The sequence below is a fragment of the Hyperolius riggenbachi genome, chromosome 5, assembly GCF_040937935.1.
Source record: "Hyperolius riggenbachi isolate aHypRig1 chromosome 5, aHypRig1.pri, whole genome shotgun sequence".
Taxonomy (NCBI): domain Eukaryota; kingdom Metazoa; phylum Chordata; class Amphibia; order Anura; family Hyperoliidae; genus Hyperolius; species Hyperolius riggenbachi.
Window position 1 is genome coordinate 273,147,973 of NC_090650.1, and position 22,699 is coordinate 273,170,671.

At 46.4% G+C, this 22,699-nt stretch overlaps 1 protein-coding gene across 1 annotated transcript in view; it reads left to right on the forward strand.

Moving 5' to 3' along the window:
• The first annotated feature begins 10,475 nt into the window (after positions 1-10,475).
• CAP2 (cyclase associated actin cytoskeleton regulatory protein 2) overlaps positions 10,476-22,699 on the forward strand; it is a 149,861-nt gene continuing 137,637 nt past the window's right edge. Inside the window, exon 1 of the mRNA XM_068236942.1 lies at positions 10,476-10,835. The gene's annotated coding sequence lies outside the window, so the exon portion shown is untranslated. The remainder of the gene's footprint in view (positions 10,836-22,699) is intronic.

Genomic DNA, 22,699 nt, shown 5'->3' on the forward strand with positions numbered 1-22,699 from the left:
CAAACATCTGACAACCCTTTTTACAGCACATCATTTTACTGCTAACATCATCTTGCTGCACAATATTTTATCACTCCGCTTTACTTGGAACAGGTAAAATGGATGCATGTTCTGTCTAGTATAGGCCGCAATGCAATTAGCAGCTATGGAGGCGCAGGTGAGTAATTTGGGTGCAGGAGTGCACCACTGTAGCCGAACTCCAGCTAGCTGATTTGGGTGGCTTTAGGGCCTGTACACACTGAAAAACGCAAGCAAAATCGCAAGCGCATGCGTTTTTAAAGTGCCTGTAGTTTTAAAAACGCATGCGCTTTTGCCTGCGTTTTTTGTGCGTTTGCGTTTTTCTTGTAATTGCTGATTGGCTAAAGAATCCTTTGTTTTTTTTCTAGTTTACATTTCAACAGGAATCAGGAGATTGCAGAGTCTTCTGGGATACTGACTTCTGAAAAACGCAGGCAAAAACGCAAGCGCATGCGTTTTTAATGCGTTTTTCATGCGCTGCACTTAAAAAAGCGCAGCAGGCACCCGGTTTGCGTTTTTTTAAAAACGCATCGCACCAGTGTGTACAAGTTATCACGATTTTCATTCTTTTTCAAAAGACCTTGCGTTTTTAAAAACGCATGCGTTTTTAAAAACGCAACGCAAGCGCAGCAGTGTGGACAGGCCCTTAGAGTTGCTGTAATTAGTAGCTTCCCAGCTGCTCAGGTAAACTGTGGATTTACAGCTGATGTAATTAGCAGCTTTAGAACCACTCGGCTAAATCTGCGGCTTTATAGCCTCTCCAGTAAATTGTTGAGCTGCGGTTTTCAAGGGCTATATAGCCGCTTGGAGTGCATCAGCGTTTGGCCTACAATTTAATCTAAATAAGAGCCCACTCTGTTGCAGGAACTGGACACTGTAGTTCGCAGGAGTACAGCAGACTTTCAACACCAGCTTTGGCATTGGGGTGGGGTTCAGTGTGTTGGGTTATCATGTTATCATTGTAGGAAAGGTGGTGGTGGTGGTGGGGTGTTAGTGTAAGGCCCCGTTCACACTTGCGGTTTTGCAAAAACCGCACCGGATGTCCGGACCGCACCGGAGCCGGATCGGACCTGAACCGTACGGTTCCTGTCCGGATCCGGTCCGGATCCGGTCCGGTTGCATACGGTTTCCGTGCGGTATGAACACGGTTGCGGTCCGGATCCGGATTCTTAAAGAGATAACAACCTGTATAAATACCTGGGGTTCTGGGAGGTCAGCAGAAGCTCTGGGGTCATTGTTGGAGACAGCTGGACGTGTGGAGACCATCCTTGGATACAGAGACAGCAGTTGGGACCATGGATCCAGTCATTTTTTACGCTTATTACCTGGGAATTCTCTCCTTCCTGTTGTTTACCTACTACTATGTGGGGAGAAGGCGTGCTCCTCGCAGGAGATGGTGGGTGCACCCTCTACTAGCCAGGAGGCAGAGGAAGGGAGAGTTCCAGGCCCTCTACCGGGACCTCAGACGACACCCACAGAAGTTCTACAGCTACACTCGGATGTCTATTCCCCTGTAAGTATATAGGCCTAAATACACCAACCCCCACCATTCCTAAACACCCCACCCTCACCCCCACAACACCTCATCCCTGTATACCTAGCTAAACACACCACCCTGACCCCCACACCCCTGTATACCTAGCTATACACTACACCCCCACCCTCCACAACACTCCCAAACCTCTGTAAACACACCTCCCCCATCCTCCACCCAACACCTTGTCCCACAACATACTTTACAGCTTCTTCCTTTACATCTCCTGACAGGTTTGATACCCTTTTGGAGATGGTGAAGGATGACCTTAGGAAGAAGGATACCACGTTCAGGAGAGCAGTCACACCACAAGAACAACTACTCATCACACTGAGGTATGTAAAAACATTTTTTTTTATTGCAAAAACAACCACTTTCCAACATGGAAACATTCTTCCAACATGGAAGACAAAAAAATAACATATCTATGGTATAGCCCGGTCAGTTTTAAGGAACACCAACCACCAACTTTGTGCTGGAAGAGTTGCAGGGCATAGCTGCCCAAGTGTCTTTCGGGGACACCAGGCCCTAATAAATTGAAGTGCTTCAAAAACCTAACCACTGGCACAGGACCCTCTGAGCCATGGGTGAAGGACACAGGTCAGTGAAAAGGCTAGGCCTCTCACCGACCAGTCAAGGTGTCCTTCATCCATGGTTCAAAGGGTCTTGTGCAAGTGGTTAGGAACAAGAACAAAGTGAGGAGCAAGAGGAACCGATGGCAGAGGAGCAGGACTACAGGTGCAGTGCAACAGGCACAAGGTTGTGACCCATGTAGTGTCTTTCGGGGACACCAGGCCCTAAAATTGAAGTGCTTCAAAAACCTAACCACTGGCACAGGACCCTCTGAGCCATGGGTGAAGGACACAGGTCAGTGAAAAGGCTAGGCCTCTCACCGACCAGTCAAGGTGTCCTTCATCCATGGTTCAAAGGGTCTTGTGCAAGTGGTTAGGAACAAGAACAAAGTGAGGAGCAAGAGGAACCGATGGCAGAGGAGCAGGACTACAGGTGCAGTGCAACAGGCACAAGGTTGTGACCCAGGTAGTGTCTTTCGGGGACACCAGGCCCTAAAATTGAAGTGCTTCAAAAACCTAACCACTGGCACAGGACCCTCTGAGCCATGGGTGAAGGACACAGGTCAGTGAAAAGGCTAGGCCTCTCACCGACCAGTCAAGGTGTCCTTCATCCATGGTTCAAAGGGTCTTGTGCAAGTGGTTAGGAACAAGAACAAAGTGAGGAGCAAGAGGAACCGATGGCAGAGGAGCAGGACTACAGGTGCAGTGCAACAGGCACAAGGGTGTGACCCAGGTAGTGTCTTTCGGGGACACCAGGCCCTAAAATTGAAGTGCTTCAAAAACCTAACCACTGGCACAGGACCCTCTGAGCCATGGGTGAAGGACACAGGTCAGTGAAAAGGCTAGGCCTCTCACCGACCAGTCAAGGTGTCCTTCATCCATGGTTCAAAGGGTCTTGTGCAAGTGGTTAGGAACAAGAACAAAGTGAGGAGCAAGAGGAACCGATGGCAGAGGAGCAGGACTACAGGTGCAGTGCAACAGGCACAAGGTTGTGACCCAGGTAGTGTCTTTCGGGGACACCAGGCCCTAAAATTGAAGTGCTTCAAAAACCTAACCACTGGCACAGGACCCTCTGAGCCATGGGTGAAGGACACAGGTCAGTGAAAAGGCTAGGCCTCTCACCGACCAGTCAAGGTGTCCTTCATCCATGGTTCAAAGGGTCTTGTGCAAGTGGTTAGGAACAAGAACAAAGTGAGGAGCAAGAGGAACCGATGGCAGAGGAGCAGGACTACAGGTGCAGTGCAACAGGCACAAGGTTGTGACCCAGGTAGTGTCTTTCGGGGACACCAGGCCCTAAAATTGAAGTGCTTCAAAAACCTAACCACTGGCACAGGACCCTCTGAGCCATGGGTGAAGGACACAGGTCAGTGAAAAGGCTAGGCCTCTCACCGACCAGTCAAGGTGTCCTTCATCCATGGTTCAAAGGGTCTTGTGCAAGTGGTTAGGAACAAGAACAAAGTGAGGAGCAAGAGGAACCGATGGCAGAGGAGCAGGACTACAGGTGCAGTGCAACAGGCACAAGGTTGTGACCCAGGTAGTGTCTTTCGGGGACACCAGGCCCTAAATTATTAGTGCTTCTAAAACCTAACCACTGGCACAGGACCCTCTGAGCCACGGATGAAGGACACAGGTCAGTGAAAAGGCTAGGCCTCTCACCGACCAGTGAAGGTGTCCTTCACCCATGGCTCCAAGGGTCTTGTGCAAGTGATTAGGAACAACAAAGTAAGGAACAAGAGGAATCAAAGGCACAGGTGCAGGACTACAGGTGCAGTGCAACAGGCACAAGGTTGTGACCCAGGTAGTGTCTTTCGGGGACACCAGGCCCTAAATTATTAGTGCTTCTAAAACCTAACCACTGGCACAGGACCCTCTGAGCCACGGATGAAGGACACAGGTCAGTGAAAAGGCTAGGCCTCTCACCGACCAGTGAAGGTGTCCTTCACCCATGGCTCCAAGGGTCTTGTGCAAGTGATTAGGAACAACAAAGTAAGGAACAAGAGGAATCAAAGGCACAGGTGCAGGACTACAGGTGCAGTGCAACAGGCACAAGGTTGTGACCCAGGTAGTGTCTTTCGGGGACACCAGGCCCTAAATTATTAGTGCTTCTAAAACCTAACCACTGGCACAGGACCCTCTGAGCCATGGATGAAGGACACAGGTCAGTGAAAAGGCTAGGCCTCTCACCGACCAGTGAAGGTGTCCTTCACCCATGGCTCCAAGGGTCTTGTGCAAGTGATTAGGAACAACAAAGTAAGGAACAAGAGGAATCAAAGGCACAGGTGCAGGACTACAGGTGCAGTGCAACAGGCACAAGGTTGTGACCCAGGTAGTGTCTTTCGGGGACACCAGGCCCTAAAGTTCAAGTCCAGCAAAACCAAAAGTTCCCTGACATGGTCATCTGAACACCTCTGAACCTTGGTTGAAGGAGATGGGGCAGGGAAAAGGTTGGGCTAAAAAGCCCTGTGATGGTATCCTTCCTCCGAGGATCGGAGGTATTCAGAGGAGCATGTCCAGGAACAATTTGACTTTTTTTTTCAAATTGTATCGGCACCACTACTAGAAAAGGTGGGAGTTGCTGCCTGGAAATCTGGACTCTCTTGGGTGCTGGTCGTGGATGAGCTGGACCCTGACAGCGGTGGCCCATATTGACTGCCTCTGTAGCCGGTGTACATCTGTGATGATTGCCAGGTGGGCACCGCTGTTGGTTGTGGGGGTCTAAAAATTGGTGGTTGCAATAATGGCGTGTCCATGTGCTGTTTAATCACCTCCAGCAAATTGGAATGGCACGCCATCAGGTTTTGGGAAGGCACCTTTTCCAAATATGGTATTAGAGACATCACAGTGTGAAAACACGGGTGTGCCTGCAATTTCAGTAGTTCCTTGCTTTGTTGATGCATTTGCTGCATCATGTTCTGCAGCTGGCCCACCGACTGATGATGCTGCGCACGCAGTTGGTCGATTTCTCCTCTGTGCATCTCATGCATCATTTTAAGCTCGTCCCTGTAGTGCCCATGTACAGCGTCGAGCTCACATTGCAGTGAAGTGATGTGGGACTTGTACTGCTCCATGATATGGCCCCTGTCCTCATCTTGCAACTGCCGGGTTATGAGAGTTTGGTGGCTCTGAAGAATCCCGAGAAGTCCGGAGACAGCCCCGGACATCTCGGACTCTGTCTCTCTCCTTGTTGGGGGGAGGGTACCTCGACGCCTCACTGGTGTGGTGGTCCTCACTGGTGGTGTGGCAGCATCTTCCCGTCCTCTGGCCTGTGTCGGGGTTGCCCTGCGCGCTGGTTGTGCTGCAGTCTCTCGGTGCGCCTCACTTTGTTCTTGTTCCCCTGGAGCTTCCATAGCGGTCGATTGTGGAGGTTCAGCTTCTTCCACACTCGGTCCTGCAACCTCAACATCCAAGCTCTCTTCTGCCAAGTCATCATCAAAGGAGAGAGTTGGGATTAAGGACTCCCTCCTCCTACTCCTCTCCTCGGGGCAATAGGTTACATCGGCGACGTCTACATCCACCAAGCTCTCCTCACTGCTGAACCGTGCCTCCTGGGTCGGTTCCTCTTGCTCCAAATTGTCTTCAGTCCTGTAGATAAAAACAATATTTATTGGTGTGCCAAACAGCATGTGGCGTCAATTCACAGAGCTAGCAAACACTAGCAAACACTTTATCAACCGTTTCTACCCAACATTTGATAAAGCTTGTGAGAAAAGTTCGCTAGCCATGGGAATTGAGGCCATAGCAATACATGGCCGAAGTCATGGTAAATGAGCTCTCAGTTCCTGCCCACAGTAGTGGTACTTACAGTCTAGGTTCCAGGCTTGCATTGATGAAAGACAATTGCTTGGCAAATTGGTAGTCTTTTTGTCGCCTTCCCCCGCCACTGCCACTTCGTTCGGCAAGTTTTTTCTTCCGTAGCCATTTCACGTATGCATCCCGTATATTGCGCCACCTTGTCTTGAACCTTTCTCCTGTAACGACATGAAAAATTGATTTCGATTATTTCTCTTGTAGGTACATCGCAACTGGACAAACATATACATCGCTACATGTCACATTTCGTATTGGGAAGAGCACGGTGGCAGGCATCGTCGTGAGGACTTCGAGGATCCTTTGGACGCGACTGAGGGCCAGATACATGCCTGTGCCGGACACCACGAAATGGGAGGAGATCGCCCAGGGCTTCTGGACCGAGTGCAAGTTTCCTAATTGTGTTGGCGCACTGGATGGGAAACACATCCGGATTCAGAAACCCGTGGGGAGTGGCAGCCATTATTTCAACTATAAAAAATACTTCAGCATTGTTCTAATGGCAGTGGCAGATGCGGACTACAAGTTTGTGTACGTGGATGTGGGGTCGTACGGTAGTTCCAATGACTCTGGAATTTTCCAGCGTACGACCCTTTGCCGGCTGATGGAGGAAGGCAGACTGCGTCTCCCCCGTGACAGACCCTGGCCTGGGACAAGGGCACCGGCCTACCCCTATGTGTTTGTGGGGGACGAGGCCTTCGCCCTGTCCGACCATGTAATGCGTCCGTACCCAGACAGGGGACTTGATGCCAGCCAGCTACACTTCAATGCTCGGTTGAGCCGTGCAAGGAGAATGGTGGAGTGCACATTTGGGATCCTGGTGTCAAAGTGGAGGGTGTTCCACACGCCCATGCTGCTGAAACCGGGCAACGCAGTTGTCGTGGTGAAGGCAGCATGCATCCTCCACAACTTTGTGCGGCAGGAGGAAAGAGAGACTCCGGAACCCCCGAATGTGCTTCCACTAATGCCCCTGCGGAGGTATGCAACCAGGCCAAGGGTAGTGTCACTGCGGAACAGGGACCAACTGAGACTTTATTTTACCACACCACCAGGACGAGGGTGAATGTTTGGTTTTTAATATGTTTTGTTGAAATGTGTTTATTTTGGAGTTTCAAGTTTTTGAGTGATTTTAAATGTATTAATTTTTTACAATAAATTGATGTATAATAATTGGTCATTGTGTATGTTTTATGTGCACAGGTGGGGTACATCGCAGGTGGGTGGGATACATCACAGGTGGGTGGGATACAGCACAGGTGGGATACATCACAGGTGGGGTACAGGTGGGTGGGATACATCACAGGTGGGGTACAGGTGGGTGGGATACATCACAGGTGGGATACATCACAGGTGGGGTACAGGTGGGTGGGATACATCACAGGTGGGGTACTGGTGGGTGGGATACATCACAGGTGGGATACATCACAGGTGGGGTACAGGTGGGTGGGATACATCACAGGTGGGGTACAGGTGGGTGGGATACATCACAGGTGGGGTACAGGTGGGTGGGATACATCACAGGTGGGATACATCACAGGTGGGGTACAGGTGGGTGGGATACATCACAGGTGGGGTACTGGTGGGTGGGATACATCACAGGTGGGATACATCACAGGTGGGGTACAGGTGGGTGGGATACATCACAGGTGGGGTACAGGTGGGTGGGATACATCACAGGTGGGGTACAGGTGGGTGGGATACATCACAGGTGGGATACATCACAGGTGGGGTACAGGTGGGTGGGATACATCACAGGTGGGGTACTGGTGGGTGGGATACATCACAGGTGGGATACATCACAGGTGGGGTACAGGTGGGTGGGATACATCACAGGTGGGGTACAGGTGGGTGGGATACATCACAGGTGGGTGGGATACAGCACAGGTGGGATACATCACAGGTGGGGTACAGGTGGGTGGGATACATCACAGGTGGGGTACAGGTGGGTGGGATACATCACAGGTGGGATACATCACAGGTGGGGTACAGGTGGGTGGGATACATCACAGGTGGGGTACAGGTGGGTGGGATACATCACAGGTGGGTGGGATACAGCACAGGTGGGGTACATCACAGGTGGGGTACAGGTGGGTGGGATACATCACAGGTGGGATACATCACAGGTGGGGTACAGGTGGGTGGGATACATCACAGGTGGGGTACAGGTGGGTGGGATACATCACAGGTGGGGTACAGGTGGGTGGGATACATCACAGGTGGGTGGGATACAGCACAGGTGGGGTACATCACAGGTGGGGTACAGGTGGGTGGGATACATCACAGGTGGGGTACAGGTGGGTGGGGAACAGGTGGGTGGGCCACGGGTGGGTGGGCAACACGTGGGTGACACAAATCCATAGCAAAAGTGGAATACATCACAAGCTAACCACAAGCCCCCCCAAAAACTTCTAGTCAACATACCCTCTGTGCCTTGCTGTCTCTTGCTCAAGTGCTCAAAGTCCTCCACATACAGCTTGGCAATTTTTTTCCACAGGCCTCTGCATTTTTTGATGTTGCTGTGGTCCGCATCCCCCTTGTCCCACAGGGCTGGTACCTGCTGCACCTGTAGGATGAGGTCTTCTGATGTGTAGGGCCTCACCCCCTCGCTATCAGACAGATCCTGCTCCATATTGCTGCCAAAGAGCTCCAGCATGAAGTCACTGCTGCTCCACTCTGTGAACGCTGGTGCCATGTGGTCCCCATCCAAAATGGCCACCATACCATAGAGTCAGCATAGGAAGTGTGGTACAACATCCGGTTTTTATAGCCAGTGTGTTGTGCGCTCTCCGGTTCTCATTGGTTTCCATTGGCCGGATGCAACATTCCGGCTCCGGTCCGGATACGTCAGCCGGACCAGCCGGACCAAAAAATAGCGCATGTTGGAACGGACGCCGGAGTCCGGATCCGGTCCGGCTCCGGTCCGGATGAAACGGACGCATGTGAACGGTCGCATAGACTTTCATTGCTATGCCGTGCGTCCGTTTCGTCCGGTCCGCATGCGGTCCGGCTCCGGCACGGCTCCGGCACGGCGATTCCGGATAGCAGCCGCTAATGTGAACCGGGCCTTAGGCAGGCATATAGGGGCATAGCTCCCAACTGTCCCTCTTTTGGAGGGACAGTCCCTCTTTGGGAGCCCTGTCCCTCTTTCCTCCTCATTTGTCCCTCTTTCAGGACTTTGTCCCTCTTTCTATGTAAATATATATATTTCTCTACTAAAAAATGTTTTTGATTGACTCTAAACTTAATTCCTATCCTTTAAATTGATATATTGCTAATTTGAAAATGTTAATATGAAGGAAAATGAACCAGGATAGAAAGGACCAGTGTAGTTTTTTTAGAATTATAAAACAACATATTTTTTTTATGAAATCTTTAAGGTATGCGTGACTAGGGGTGTGACAGAGGCGTGATCAGGGGTGTGGCTTAAGTGTCCCTCTTTCTCATCTCAAAAAGTTGGGAGGTATGTAGGGGGATGTTAGTGTTAGGAGAAGGTAGGGGGAGGTTAGTGCTAGGTGTGGATGGGGAGGGGGTTAGGGTCCTTTTACACTATACCAGTTGCTGTTAGGTGTAACTGAGAGGACAACTGATGTGCAGGCCAGTGTCCATGTTTCCCTATGGCATCTTTCACAATATACGCTGAGAAACTGAAGCTTTTTCACAATGCACTGCTATGGAGGAAAAAAAAACGCAGAAACGTAACGCATAGCAATGCATTAAAACGTATTAAGTGTAAAAGAGCCCTTTGTGTGAGACTTATTACTGATACGCTATTTGCATTTCCCCTTCTACCAGGCACCCCATCACCAAATTGGCTGTATAGCGTTGTTGTCCAAAAAGTGGTACTAGCAGGGGCGTAGCAATAGGAGGTGCAGAGGTAGCGACCGCATCGGGGCCCTTGGGCCAGAGGGGCCCCGAGGGGTCCACCCTTCATCACAGTATTAGCTCTCTGTTGGTCCTGTGCTGGTAATAATCACTTTTATAGATGCTTTGAATAGTAGTAATCCTTAAAACACTGTTCCCCATCTCCTTCTTGCAACTCTGACTCTGTGGTTGTCTTTGGCAGGTTTTGGTGCGCCAAATCAATTGTTATGTATAGAGTGCTTGGGGGGGGGGCCCCATGTAAAACTTGCACCGGGGCCCACAGCTCCTTAGCTATGCCACTGGGTACTAGCAATCAATTCCCAATTTAAACTAGCTGATGGTGTGTATCATTAGGGACATTAGACTACTATGGTAGCTATTACAGTGAGCTCTTTTGTGATATAGGTATACCATTGTAAAGTGCAGCAAAAAATGTCAGTGCTTATATTGCTTGAATGAAAATCTGGGCAGTTGGGTGAAAGAAAAATCTACACAGATTGCAGACTGATCCCTGGGAGTCAATGCCAGATCCTTATCACAACTAGGGAGGGGGGGGGGTTTGTATACTGGAAGAATAATTCTTCTTTCATTTTCTATCTGAACAACCACAGCTGGGCTGGAGGGCTGAACGCAGAGTGCGCCTCTGCTTCTATTAGAAAGCCTAGTAATATGAATCCAGAGCTGAATGCTTGCAGCAGTGAATGAGCGTGTGCTGGCTGCAGTGCTCTGTACATGCACGCTGGGGAAGCAGCAGGCAGAGCTTGTGCTGGAACAGACTGCCTCTGTCCATCTCTCCATCCTGCACTCATTCTCCCCACCCCTTCTGCCATCTCTCTCCTCGTCTGCAGCCCCCCAGAACACTTGTCTTTATTTGGAGATGCCGGAAAGCACAGCCATCTCTCTCCTTCTTGACTGACACACACAGGGAGTGAGCCGCAGCCTATGTTTATGCCTCCTCCATCTCTTCTACATCACGGGTATTCATTTTCCACTGGAAATAGCGAGCTACAGCGAATCTGCATCCTTTCGGCCTCGGGAAACAGGTAAGGCGTGCTGTGTGGCTGGGGATGTGATCTCTGGGATGAGCACATAAACCCGTGTGAGAGATGCTGTTATTATAAAGGATGGGGGCTTCCAAGCTTGCAGGTGCCAAAGATGATCCCTGTGTTCAGGGTGCATGGCAGTGTCACGTTCAATTATGAGGTCCAAGTCATCAAGCATGGCCAGTAGCTCCCACCCCCTACTCCCTCCCTTCTGTACTGCCACCATGGCCTCTCAAAACCCATCACTGCAAACACTGGTTTATGCTTTTGTTTGAATTAGGCGTTTTTTACTGGCTGGAAAATATTTATGAACTGTGTGCTTTGTGATCATTTTGCCTAGGCTGTTGTAAACCTAAAAAGTTACATTTATCCATATCTGTGGCTTGTTTGATTACACTGTATTATTTTGTTACAGGTTATGTTTATGATCATTTCTGTTCTTGTGTTAACTGTTTTATTTTATGCATGTAGGTTCTGCTTATTATTATCATACCTTAGCAGTGAGGAAAGCACGTGACTGTCAGCATCCATTCTTAGGTGGTGCATAGTCATGTACCATTTCAGGATATTGCAGAGTATGATGCCTATGAAGGAGCATTTTATGTTCATAATGAAAAATATAAACTGTGTGTAAGATCAACAATAAACATGTGAACTGTGGGACTTCTGTATATAAGCGTATTTAAATGAAGCTCAAGTAGAAGAAATTCATTTCCTAGACAGATAGACAGAGGTCAGGAGCAGGGCCATCATCAAAGTTATCTGGAAGCCAGAGATAAAATTACCTGCTGCTTAGAAAAGCATCAACCAGACAATTTCTACAATACCAAATAAATGCACTTGGGAATTACTACAGTATACCACCATTACTGGAAATTACAAGCATATATAAGTTGTATGGGGTTTTATACAATTATGACTATTACAAGGTTTTGGAGCTAATATGTAAGGGCCCTTTCACACCGAGTCAGTTGTGTTGCGATCAGGTCACAAAGCAAGGTAGACAAAATATCGCACCGTACGTAAGTCCTGCTCAGAGCCGGGTCGAGGCAAAGGCGAGAGAGGCTCCAGCGTCAGGTCGCAGTGTAGGAGGACATGTGCTACTCACTCAGCTCTCATTTTCATATTGTGTTTGAAACAGAGAGATATAAGAAAAGGGGGTACCTGGCAGTGACTGCAAGCCAGAGAACTAGAGATTAACCCTCCTGGCGGTCTATTAAAAACTGCCAGGGGGCAGCGCAGCAGTTTATTTTTATGTATTTATTTTTTTAAATTATGTAGCGAGCCTAGGGCTCGCTACATAACAGCCGCTGTGCAGCGGCATCCCCCCACCCTCTTCGATCGCCTCTGGCGATCAAGCCCGTCCGGGAATCCCGTTCTGAACGGGATTTCCATTAGGGCTTCCCCCGTCGCCATGACGATGGGCGGGATGACGTCACCGACGCCATCGACGTCCTGAAGTCAAAGGGAGTCCCGATCCACCCCTCAGCGCTGCCTGGCACTGATTGGCCAGACAGCGCACAGGGTCTGGGGGGGGGGGGTGGCGTGGCGAGCGGCGGCTAATCGGCGTGGAGCGGCGGCGATTGGAATGCACATGCAGCTAGCAAAGTGCTAGCTGCGTGTTGCAAAAAAAAAACAACTATGCAAATCGGCCCAGCAGGGCCTGAGAAATCCTCCTGCGCGGCTTACCCCAAACTACGTTCGGGGTTACCGCCAGGAGGGTTAAGGTGTTGGGGGGGTTCTAGGCCCCCAAGTCTAATAGCAACTAGTGTGTGATGGCTGGGGGTGGGAAGAATGGGGGGGGGGGGCGCAGCCTTGGGTGCTGGAGGACTTTTCCCAGCTCTGCTCCTGCTGTGCGACTATACAGTAAGGCATACAGTACAATGAAAGTATGCTTCACTGCCACTGTAACCACACGCATTACCCAGTTAACACACAGCATTACTGCGTCAGAACCTGCTATGGCACATACGATGTGTAAAGCCCCATAGGAATATCATTGCTTTGCAGTGCAATTAAATTGTCTGGTGTGACACGATGCGTGGAAGGGCCCTAATCCTCAGAGAAGGCTAAGCCTCGCATGATGCATTCTGTGCTGTGATATATTCCTTGGCTGCTCCAGGGCCATTCTGACATTTCTGCCCAACCCAAGGCACTTTTTAAATGTGTACAGCTTGGCTCTTGTGTAAGCCCTGACTGTCCAACTGATAACATGTGGTGGTTGACCATTATCACATGGGGTTAAGAGGTTCCATTGGAATGTTTAAAATTAAGTGGTTTTGTGATTTCCAAATTAGAAGTTCTGGTGCAGGCTTTCTCAACCAGGGTTCCTTGAGGGTGTACATCAAAAAAGGGTGCCACTGTAATATGGGTGCTGGGGATAACCACTAGTAGACTATTGATAAATTACCAATATTCTACTATTGGGCTCTAACTTATTTCGATAGTAACATATTGGTAATTTTTACTAATATTTTACTATCGCCTATCCTGATCTTATTCTCACTTGAGAACGATGCCTAACTCTAACCTACCCTCTGTGCAGCAATCACTGCTGATAAAAGCGCCATCATAGCCGTTAAAACAACCTCCTCTTGATATTCGCTAAATCTAATTACGATAATTATTAGGTGCCATAATGTTCTATGTGGTGCCAATTTTACCAGATGGCGCAGGCACCAAAATTACGTGCTTTGTCCTTGAGGAGCCTGCAGAGTTTCCCTGGCATTTTCCCCTCTGGTGAGAGACATCTCAGTAGTGGGTGGCGGTTCAGTTCCTCTGCTAATGCAAAGCAGGGGTTCCAAATGTTTTAATAAGGGATACTGCAGGGTACAAAGGTTGAGTAAAAACTGCGCTAGTGAGTTGCCATTTTGAGAACAGGAATGTGTAACAACCTCCACCTTATGGTGCTGACTGCCAACACAGAGCCTTATTTCTTGTATTAATTGATATCATTTAAAGTACTCCATTGTATTAATTATTATTGAAAGCAAAATTCATTGAATCCAATGTCTAGAATCCACCACAGTACAAAGTTTTTCCTGGGCCACTACCCACTCCAGTTAAAGCAGTAGACTAAAATCACCTTATTTCTTACACATCACAAGATCAGTCTTACCGGTTACACCCTGGATTCTTTTCACAGCAATTTAGCAATAACGGTAATAAATATAATGCAGTACAGTGTAAGTTAGTATATTGTTAAGCCTCATGCTAGATGAAACTCAACCAAGGTGGCCAATCCTGCCCGTATCTGACAAAAATCTAGCATGAGTACAGGTGTCCCCCGGGTTTGATTAAAGATCGAGCATGAAGGATCTTTAAGCAACAGCAATCCCTGGGTGCATTGTTCTCCTCCCTATCCCGCCCACCAAACATCGCACCATTGCATGCCATGCTGCCATCCGTTCACCCCATCCATAGCAACAGTACGTGTTGCTCTGGTATACCAGAGCAATGCAGCTGTACAGCACTTGTTTCCTGCAGTGCCACCCACAAGGATTGAGCTTAATCCTGACATGCACCACTAATGGTGTGTGTGGTGCACCTTTAGTGTGTTGTTGTTGGCAGGTCAAGCAGTTGGGGTGCTGTCAAGGCATTGGAGAAAAGGATTGTGTACATACAAGACTCTGTGCTGCAATAGTAAGTAAACAAAGAAGCCTGTCATCTTCTCAGATCTTCTTACAGGTGAAAAAAGTATAATGTGTACAGTATATCTTATTGATAAAGAGTTATTTTCAAAAACTTTCAGTACAGTTATATTTTAAACCTTATATAGTCATATTTGAAGCCAAGCAGAGTGTAAAGGATTTTAGCGTGAGGATCCTGTGAATATTCCCACACATATGAAAAAGAGCTACTGAGGTTTTATCCACAACAGCCAGTGAGATTCCATCTTTCATTTTCACTTTGCAGCTCACAAAGTAAAACTGAAACCTGTCTGTTGGCTGTGTGCAGCAGCCCTGCTCCTTCATCATATTACATTGCAGAATACATTCAATTGGCAATCTCAAGTGTTTTATGGTAATGTTGACTTCTTTGCTTTCTAAAAATGCTGAGTTTCACTTGCAAAATTAAAATTGGTCAGCTTCCGCCAGTCTCCAGCCTGCACAAAAAGAAAAACTGGATAATATTATAGGCACTCCTTATTTAAAGCAAACCTGTAACTTTAAAAACAAAAATGTACATACTTGCCCACATAGAGGAAAGCCTCTGTATGGTCCAGAGACTGCAGTGTCATCCCTAGGATTGATTTTGTTCCTGGTGGGGGACACAAATTTAGGAGACATTGGCTTACGTACACACTTTTTTTCTTGGTTTCAAAATGTAATGTAAACATACTGCTGTCAGGGGAGCTCAGACATATAGATTACAAACCCATTAGTTTCTAATGTTACTAAACTCTGCAGGTATTTGTTGAGGTTGGGGTAGCAGAGCCCCACCAGGGTGTAGGCAGCGTGTGACAACAACAAGGTTGTTCATAAGCCACCATCCATTCTGAGACCTGTAGGGCATTCCTCTATTCCTGCAAATATTCCTCTGGAAGTGAATAAGGTTTGACAGAATGTAGAAGCTCCTTAGTTTTGACAACTCTTGATGGGACTCCAGCTGGATGGATAGTGAGATACTGTAGGCGTTCTACACGTAGGGTGTCTTCTAGTTTCTAACGCTTCTTCCCCTCTTACACAATTTCAGCCACGTTTTTGTGAAACACAGTGTGATTCGCAAGAACACTGGAAGTGCATAGACTGCACTTTTTGATGTCCCCATATAGGCGTTGTAATTCACTGCAGAATTGCAATACATGGTTGCTGACAAATTCCCGCAAGTGCATTGCAATTTTCATTCATTATAATGAATGGAAACCACAACAGATTCGGAAAGAATTGTATAGAAATGCAAGTAGCATGCATTGCAACGACACTTGCATTACACAATGTACACAAGTGGAGAATAGGCCTTATAGGGAGTGGTGTGATTGAAATGACGAAGGCTGAACCTCTACAGGTCTTTCCGGGTTAATAGTCAAGGATTGATGGGGTAGGCAACACAGTACTGGCCTCCTCCTACTTTCTTCTTCTGAGATCCCTACTGTCTTTCTGTCTTCCTCTCTGGCTGCTCTGTACAGTGCCTATTTCTCCTACTGGCGGCCATGTACTCTAACCCTTAGCAGCTTAAGCTGCAACCTTTTCTATTTCTTTGGTCCCCACCATGTTTCCCCCATAGTGTATAGGGAAGTTGTAGACTGCCATCCACCACTTTCCCTAATGGTCATGTGCATCCTGCCAGACTGCCTACAATCAGTATGCTGCACATATCAGAGACCCCGAGTTGTAGAATTCTATTTTCAGTAAAACTTAGATGTAGATTTCACTATTTTCAGAGCTGTGGAGTTTGTCCAAAAATAATCTGACTCCCAACTCCGACTCCTCAGTTTTTTAAACCTGGTGAGAAAAATAGCGCTGCAGGCGTTAGTCAGGCACTGTGCACGTTAAATACATATTGCAATTTGTGCTATTTGCGCAATGCACGTTATATACTTTTTGTAAATGCCAGTGAAATTCAATTGTGTGGTGCGGGCACATAAATTTAACTGCCAGTTAGTTAGGCCTCGTTCACACTATACGCGCTGCCGTTCGCATTTCGGCAAGGTGTATGGTGTGTGATCAGCAAGAATATCAGAAGTGCATAGACAGCACTTCTACAGCAATGCATGGCAATGCTAATGGTGTGCGATCGGGTGCGTCCCGAACGCACGCCCATATGCATTGCCTAATGTGAACGAGGCCTTAATCTGTATCAGTGGCTGCTCCTCTGTAGGTCATCACAGTGGATAAAGATGTTCCTATGAGAGTACAGCAGAGGTGTGTGACTGAATTTTGCGCAAGGGAAGAGTAGTAATGAATCTCTTGAAGAAACAATAAGCTGTGCTGCTGGATACTCTCACCCGAATGTCTACTTCATCAAGCGTGATGACACAAGCAAGGTGCTCCCACTTACTGTGACAGGATGCTGAAGAATATGGCTGTCCAATTACAGGTTCCTATTCACAAACATCAGCACAGCATAGGAAGCCTGTAATGTTCAGTGGATGAGAGCTGAAGGGGGAAAGAAACACACAAATGATCTCTTGAGATTCAAAAGGAAAGCTGTATACAGCCTGCTTGTGTATGGATGTATTTTCTATGTGTGGACATATTGTACATCAATCTACTTCCTGTTTTGGTGGCCATTTTGTTTGTTTATAAACAAACTTTTTAAAACGGTTTTTGACTACTTTTAATGCGGCGGGGAGCGGCGAAATTGTGACAGAGGGTAATAGGAGATGTCCCCTAACACACTGGTATGTTTACTTTTGTGCGATTTTAACAATACAGATTCTCTTTAAGGAATTAAGAGATAAGATAACTCTTCCACTGTGTGGAGGTAAGTTTATTCTTGCCTTATTATCTCCAGCATGATCTTAGTGAATTGAGGCCTCTTACTGTTTTATGATACTGGTCATGCTAGTTGCCTGTGTGTTGGAGAGCCATATGTGTATAGCAAGCGTATAGCCAGTGGGGTCAGAGTGAGTCAGAACACATGATCTACACAATGGTTTTAGGTCAGTGACTCAGAAAGTATTAAACGCAGAGACTCTCCATGACTGCCAGGCAAGCACCCTCTTTTAGAATGAGATGAAGGTAGGGTTTCATGATTTCATATTATAGGTTAACTATAACTTCTTTCATATCTGTGTCATAGCTGAAAATATTTTATTTCCACCTGTTTTGCCACTGTGAAAGGAGTTGAGCTCAGTCTTTGGCAGTTTCTTTCCAGCTGCTACAGGGGGCTGTGATTGCATGACTGCTATTTCACTAACCTTTTAGCAAGCCTCACTGTGATCTGATATGACACAGGTGAGAGTTCCAAACTTTTGCCATCTAACAGTATAATGGCCTCAATTCACTAAGATCATGCTGGAGATAATAAGGCAAGAGTAAACTTGCCAACACGCAGTGATAGCGTTATCTTATCTCTTCATTCCTCAGGTTACCTCCTCTGTAGTGAAGTTACCTCCTCTGTAGTGAAGTTACCTCCTCTGTGTTAAGTTACCTCCTCTGTTGTTATTTTCACACGCAGTTATTTTCACACGCAGCCTGCCTTTAACTTTAGAATTCTGGAGTTATTTTAAGGATTGAAGAGTTAACTTAAAGACAGAAGAGTTAACTTTAGGTTTGCCTGAGGTAAAATGTTTCCTGAATACTCCATGCTTCATCACCATGGTGATAACTCTAGAAACGTTATTAAAGACAGGAGATAAGCTTAGTGAATTGAGGCCATAGTCCAGATTTGCTCGATCACACCGGCTTTCCTCTGCGGCTCTCCAGTGAATGGGGACCATAGGCACTAGATTATAGCCAGCATAAAGTGTAATGATCAGTCTTTATTATAAATTGAAAGTGTTTTGCTTCTGTCCTAAATTGCGAGTTGAAGCAGCAGCTGTTGAAAAACACGCACGCACACACACACTGTTTTTTTTACTTCTCTCTGATTGTGGCATCCATATTCATTTTCCTCCTAGGCTTGCACTGTCATCTTCATCCTGGTGATATTTGTTAAACATGGGCCTATGCTTCCTCTCTGCATGCAGTGTTTTATGAGGGTTGAATGAAAAGTAATGCCTCCACCTCCATAACTTGGGTTTGGATGGGAATATTTTAATAAATCAAACACAGAAATAATCCTTAGAATGTGATCTTTAATATTCAATATTTACTTTTCCACAAAATCGCCATAAAATTGGATACATTTCTGCCAACGATGAACAAGTTTCCTGAAGCCGTCACGAAAGAAGTCGACACTCTGTTTCCGCAACCAGCTTCTCACAGTTCTCTCAACTTCTTCATCGGAAGCGTAATGATGTCCCGGAAGACTTTCTTTTATTATCGGGAACAGATGGAAGTCAGACGGCGCCAAATCTGGACTGTATGGAGGATGCCGTAGGGTGGTGAGGTTCAGTCTCTGCAGTTCTGCTGTGGTGGCATTTGATGTGTGTGGTCTGGCATTGCCATGCTGCAAGTCAGATGTTCTCACCTCAACATCTTTAAATTTACTGGCCCAACGACGCACAGTACTCACATCAACACAATCACCATAAACAGCTTTCATTCTCTAGTGAATCTCCTTTGGGGTGACACCTTCTGCTGTCAGGAATGCAATAACAGCACGTTGCCTAAATCGCATTGACCGACCTTCTGCGCAGGGTTCCATACTTTGCACTGCAACAACACAACCGTCCAACGCTAAGGCTTCCTACCAACTGGAACTGTAGAGGAGGGTCTACTGAACAATCCAGTACTTGCCACAAACCAGTGCTGCCATCTGTTGACGAGTTATGGAGGTGGAGGCATTACTTTTCATTCAACCCTCGTACATGCTGCAAATGACATTTGTTTCCCACAATGCTTCTGTGAGGAGAACCTTTAAGCTTTTTCCTTAGGGAACATCCCCATGATGGAATCTTTAGCATTACTCTGTATTCGAATGAGGCGCACTATTTCATGGCAAAATAAATGAGTTTGTGCACAGTCTTAGTGGTTTCAGGCGTGTCCACGGTATGCCAAATCACTTTATGTTCCTCTGTGGAAAGAAACAATGTCAGCAAGGCCTGTCAGCGGATTACTGTACAAGTAGATCATTTTATTGCAGGTATCAGACATTGATTATTTGATGTATATGAGTACCATACAGCAGAATCATGCAGCAGAGATCATTGACTGATTCTTGACGTTATTACATTAGTGTGAGCGAGTCTTGTTAAGGGCATCATCCATTCATAGTTAGTGAATGGAAATGACTTGATTAACATGTTGGTGTAAAAAGCTTCCTTCACACTTCAAGAACATTAAATGAAAAGCCCAAGCAGTGCATCTGTAGCCTCATTTCTGTTTTCAAAACATTTTTATTGTGGTGGATACATACTGTACAGATGTGAAATCAGTCACCGTTCCTTAGCATGCCTTTATTAGATAGGAGCATGACTTCCTTAGGAGCGTACCTTACTTATATAGGAGAGTGTCTTCCTTAGGTAGGAGCATGTCTTCCTATACATAGTTAATATGTATAGGAAGGTACGCTCCTATCTAAGGAAGGCATGCTCCTAAGGAAGGCACACTCCTTACATAGTAGTAAGCGCTGCTATGTAAGGCATGCATAGTGGCCGCTCTTTCACATTAAGGTGCGCTACTTTAGCAGTGCAGCTTAATGAATCTAGCCCTTTATCTATAACATTGCAGAAGGGTGCTCATAAAAGAAGGAATGGGGGGAAGCTTTGCCGCCCAGCCTCCCCCTCCTCCTCACCACACACACACTATCTTTTACGTTGTACCCTCATTGTTTTGGGTTTTGTGGACTGGCATTGCTTCTGTTTGGCAGGCATGCGCTGACTCCATCTCCAACAGCCAGGAATCACTTCCTATTCTCATTTACTATCACGCCTTATATACAAGCTCACACGTCAATTGCATCCTTACATTTTAGTGGATCACCATTCCCGTGAGCATTGATTGGAGTTTCCTTGGCATCATTAATGTTGGCCTGATTACAACACAGAGCATTAATGGTCAGGGAATCTTGTCAGATGTATTAAAAAACAATTCCTAGGGGGTTACCTGCCAGAACCAATGTACATTACAATACTTTAGTCACTTTTGCGGTTAAGCCAGCCTTGCTACCTTTCTCCAAATCAATAAATGAAGACTGTCATTGATCTGTGAGATTGAGGTTTGAAACATGAGAAGGGAAATGAGAAGAGACAGTCAGAGCAGAGATATACATGTACTTTGGTGGCTAATGATATTGCCAACACATCTTGCACAGTTCAGGCAATAGATTTCCACTAATTGGCTTTGGCTATAATATCATTTTCTATAAAGTCTGTGTAGAGTAACATGAGAAAAAAGTAATTTGGCCTTTGAAAGCAAACAAAATACCTTGTAGCAGCTTGGGGATATAATATATCTAGCTGCATGTTTAGGTTTGTTAGAAAACTACGGTATATGCACAAAGACCAAAGGTAAACAGTAAATTACAGCTACCAGTGTGATGTATGATTCCATTAGGGCCCTTTTACACTTAGTGTGTTGCTATGTGCTGCCATGCATGCTTTGCATTTTAACGCAGTTTTTTTTTCCTCAGCAGCGCATTGGGAGAAAGCTTCAGTTTTTCAACATATAGGGCTTGATTCACTAAGACAAATAGCATGCCTTATCAAAGTTAAAACGCCTTATCAGAGTAGCATAGTGAGCGCTATGAAGCCGCAGGGGCTCAGGGCAGGACGAGTGGAGCTCTCGTCATTGCCAATTAGCAGGCATAAGTTCACTGTGCTACTCACATAAGGTGTGTTAACTTTGATAAGGCGTGCTAACTTTGATAAGGCATGCTATTTGTCTTAGTGAATCAAGCTCATAGTGTGAAAGGGCCATAGGGAAACAGGGACACTGGACTGAACATCAGTTGTCCTTTCAGTTACAACAGTCAGCAACTGATATAGTGTAAAAGGACCCTTAGGTTCACAGTGGTTCATTTGCATAACTCATGCATTATAATGACTGTGAACTGCAATGGAGACTGGCCATAGACTTTAATACAAAGCCTGCATGCAGCGAGTTAAAATAACACAATCCGTTTCTGTGAACAGGCCCATAGAATTGTATGGGCAGTGAGTTGACATGCAGAATTATTCTGCAACGCAACTGACCACTGTAAACTAGGCATTTGTCTTTAAACTGATATCAAAGAGGCATACACTAATGTGGATTTAACCTGTGACTGCTTCAAACATTCAGACATACCGATTACATTTTTCTGCTTAATTCTAATGACTGAAGTATTAACATGAGCATTATAACCTGCTATATACACATCTTATACCACTTAGTACAGCTTTCTCTAGAAAACTTCCTCATAACTTTCAAACTTGTGATGACAAGAAGGGTAGCGAGGCACAGCTGGCCTAAAAGCCCTTTATTGCAGTCTGGGCAGATACAGTGGTATAAGAAATGAGGGTGGCAAACTAGCCTGACAGCTAGAAAATACATTTGAAATTTAAAAAAGCTTTGTATTATTGTAAATATCCCAGATTGCAAGCTTTAGCAGGAAATGCTGGTTATATAGTCGTGGAAGCTTCACACTACAACAAAGATTACTGTATTTTTGGACTATAAGGCTCACTTTTTCTCCCCCAAAAGTGGGGGAAAAAGTCACTGCGTCTTATAGTCCAAATGCAGGGAGTTCCTGACTTGGGAATGCCTGCCAATACGAACCTCCAACCCGCTGCAATGTCGGGGACTCCCTGTACTGTGCCCATGCAAAGGAGAACACGGGTGACAAACAGAGGCCACAAGGGGAAACAAAGGGGCATAGAGGAGGACACAAGCGGGACACAAAGGGGCGTAAAGGAGGGCGCAAAGCGGACAGAGGTGGACACATGGGGGACACAGGAGGACACAGGGAGACACAAGAGGTACAAGAGGCCATGAGGTACAAAGGGGGGCATAATCCACAAGATGTCCCTTCACCATGGATGCACCATGTTTTGTATATATTTGTTGCCCCTGGTTCTTGTCCTCTAAACCTAGGTGCATCTTATAGTCTGAAAAATACGGTAGATTACTTACTTCCCATAACATATTTTAAAAAGATAATTCATGTTTTTCTTCAGGAATTGATACTTTTTTATGAATGCCCACCCAGAAGTCTAAAACACCGCCAGCGATGTTTTCCCGCACTGATTCTCCATACCAACAGCTCCTTTATGAATGATAGCCTATGTTTTTGTACTGAACTAGATTACAGTGTCTTAAATAATGTTTTTTGCTAAT